Source organism: Acanthopagrus latus, chromosome 23, assembly GCF_904848185.1.
Source record: "Acanthopagrus latus isolate v.2019 chromosome 23, fAcaLat1.1, whole genome shotgun sequence".
In the NCBI taxonomy this organism is placed as follows: Eukaryota; Metazoa; Chordata; class Actinopteri; order Spariformes; family Sparidae; genus Acanthopagrus; species Acanthopagrus latus.
This window is the reverse complement of record NC_051061.1, coordinates 1,075,467-1,078,586: the sequence shown is the minus strand read 5'-3', so window position 1 is coordinate 1,078,586 and position 3,120 is coordinate 1,075,467. Positions and strand designations below refer to the sequence as shown.

Sequence of the window (3,120 nt, the reverse complement as noted above, 5' to 3'; positions counted from 1 at the left end):
TTTTTTACTGTAGAGTCACTGAACATATTCAACTATTTCTTGCACTTCATCCACAGATTCCCAGGGTTGAGTTGTTAGAGTAATGTTGCCATATTGAGCCTGGCAGGGGTCACCAACTATATTTGTCGGAGGGCCAGAATTTTTCCGGACAGACACCTTGGGGCCAGACATTCAAATTAAATGAAACAAAAATCACATTTGGGTCTAAAACATCATTGTTTCATGTTATTAGTTAGATATTTTAATCTTATTATAAATCTGAAGGCATTTTTAGCTTTTACCAGTCAGGCTCCTATCATCTATACCACAGTCAACCAGTGTCAAGATTAGTGGAAGGAAAAGGCCTCTGGCATGAATTTAACGCAGGTAAAATGGCACTCCCAATGTCCATGAAATGCAAAGTTGATGTTATAGAAAACCATCTCTTTAATGATGAATGGACTGATAAGTACACATTCATCATGCCAAGATTTAGAAATACAACACCTGTATGCCTCATTTGCAGTGAAACATTTGCTGTTGCTAAAGAATATAATCTGTGTCATCACCACAACACGAAGCATGCAAGTTTCACAAAGTCCTTAGCAGTCAGAGACCTGTCAGGGAAAAATTGCCACATTGAAATCTGCCTTTTCCCATGCCAGTGGAATTATTACTCGAGCTTTAACTGACCAAGAGAGGGTAACGTGTGCATCTCTACAGGCTGCCTGGGTGCTTTCCAAACATAACAGGCCATTTACTGAAGCTGAGGTTTTTAAGGAGTGCATGGTCACCATTCTGGAGAAACTTGCCCCCGGCAAATCCATGGACATAATTATTGCAACTGTTAACAGATACCTCTGTCTGCTTCAACTGCCACACATCATGTCCACGTCATGGCAGGGGTTGTCCAGCAGTGACTTGTTACTGATGGGATCAAGGCAGCCAAATAGGCACTGCTGGCTATTGATGACTCCACTGACAACACTGATATTTCACAGTTGTGCATTTTTGATTGGCAAAGATTTCTGAGCGGAGCTGCTGGCATTGCTTCCACTGGAAGTCATTATCACTGCAGTCATTATCTCTGGAAAACTGGAGGCCTTTTTAAAAAGCATGGATTGTCCTTGGATAAAGTCAACCTGATCATGACAGATGGTGCACTGGCCATGGCAAAAACAGGGCTCTGGTGAGCAGAATAGAGACTGTCGCTCCTAAAACACACTTTACCATAGTATCCATCAAAGCAAAGTGCTGTGCACACAACTAAGTGGGGAGCTCAAAGAGGTGATGGAGAAAACAATGAAAATGATTAACTACATCAGAGGGAATTCAAGCACGCAGCACCACCTGCTCCGCAAATTTGTGCTGAAATCTCAAGCTTCTCATGATGACCTGTTACTCCACAATGATGTGTGCTTTGTTGAACTCAAAGTCCAAGTTGTGGATTTCTGAAACAAAGTAAATCAAAACCGCAGCTGACCATCTCCACATCATGCAAGACAGAGGATACATGTGCAACGTTGCCTATTTAACAGACATTTTTTTTTTAACACACTCAATCTCTAGCTACAAGGAAAAGAAAAATCTGTGGTGGATATGGTGGAAAAACTTGATGCCTTTTGGAACAATCTTGATCTGTTGTATGCAGATTTCTTGTCAGGGAGGCTGCTGCACTTCAATAAACTGAAGACAGTGAGAGAAAGCAACGTTACAGGCAAGATGAAGAAATTCATTACAGAATTAAAGGACAACTTCTCTGCCAGATTCGATGGCTTCATAATTTCCAGGGATGTTATTAGATTTGCGCATGACACATTCACGATCAGCCCAAGTGGAGAATTCCCTGCACATGCAATGAAGGTGATGCTGTTGGATGAGGCGGCTATTCAGATTGAGCTGGCTGAAATCCAGGCCGCAGGTGACATGAAGGCTGCTCTCCATGGTGCTGAAAGCTTGAGCACATTCTGGGTGTCTTGTCCCTAAGACTATGGCTAATAAAGACTCTGGCTATGTATGTGCTCACCATGTTTGGCTCAACCCACACCTGCGAGGCTGCATTCTCCAAGATGAACTCGATAAAAACACATGAGAGGAACCGACTGTCAAACCAGTCTTTGGAGGACTCTTGCGCATCAGTCTGACAGCTGCCAAGCCTGGTATGAAAAAGTTGGTGTCAGAAAGGAAATGTAATTTCTCCCATGAAGCACATGTGAGTAGCCTATTTCAGCCTTGTGATCTGAAATCACTAGTCTAGCCTACTCAACATTTTATTTGATGTGCTGGGCATTATTTGTGACTTGTGTTTTGTTCTCTTACCACGGTGTTTACCATGCCCTTTTAAGTTATGCCAGTTGGTTTTTCTTCTTTTCTTCTTGTACTGAGAAGTCTGTTAGGTTGAGACTTGTTGTTGAGATTTTGAAATAAAAAACAGATGTTAAGCAAGGGCATGTGGAAAAATTATATCAAATAAGAATAGTATGTAAGACAATAAATGTTAAACAGTGCAGCCAGTTTGTACTCATTTTGGAACGTAAACAGACTATGACAGTCATAAAAAGGTGGGGATTTCTGATTTCTGATTATTTCAGTCTCACTTTTTTCTGTTGCTTTAATAGTGGGGAAAACCTCAGATTTCTTCTTTGATCCTCACAATTTTGGAATCCAGCAGTGTAGGGTTTTTATTTCTGCTGGATGTCAGTGCACGGGGCGACATTTCAGCCGAATTCAGCACTGAGCAGACAGGAAGTCCCACACCTAAACATAATATTCGGTTAATTTTCTAATTTTCAGAATAAAACACTCTGTGTTTGCGCCAGCAGAAAACAAAACAAAACAAAACAAACAAAAAAACTAAAACAAAAACTAAAACTAAAACAAAACAAAACAAAAAAAGATACAAAGATAAGCACTTGCTCTAATCCGTTGGTTCGGATCACCTACCCTTTGTCGGTTTGTTGTTGTGTTTATAAGACATAGGCATAACTGATGTCATCTGTAATTGTCACGGGAATTCTGCGGTCTCGCTACTCCAGCTGTCCAGCAGTGGTGCGCAGTGCTAATGCATAGCCAACATTTCCTATAGCTCCAGCTTCACATCAGAGGCATTTCAATGGCAAGACGCAAGTGGACTTTTATTTT

At 41.2% G+C, this 3,120-nt stretch overlaps 1 long non-coding RNA gene across 1 annotated transcript; it reads right to left on the bottom strand.

Moving 5' to 3' along the window:
- Positions 1-639: 639 nt before the first annotated feature.
- LOC119014298 lies at positions 640-3,027 on the bottom strand. The gene is made up of 4 exons (XR_005072924.1): positions 2,923-3,027; positions 2,577-2,736; positions 2,299-2,382; positions 640-2,135 (listed from the first exon to the last, which is right to left on the bottom strand). It is a non-coding gene; the product is annotated as an uncharacterized LOC119014298 (long non-coding RNA).
- Between the last annotated feature and the right edge of the window lie 93 nt (positions 3,028-3,120).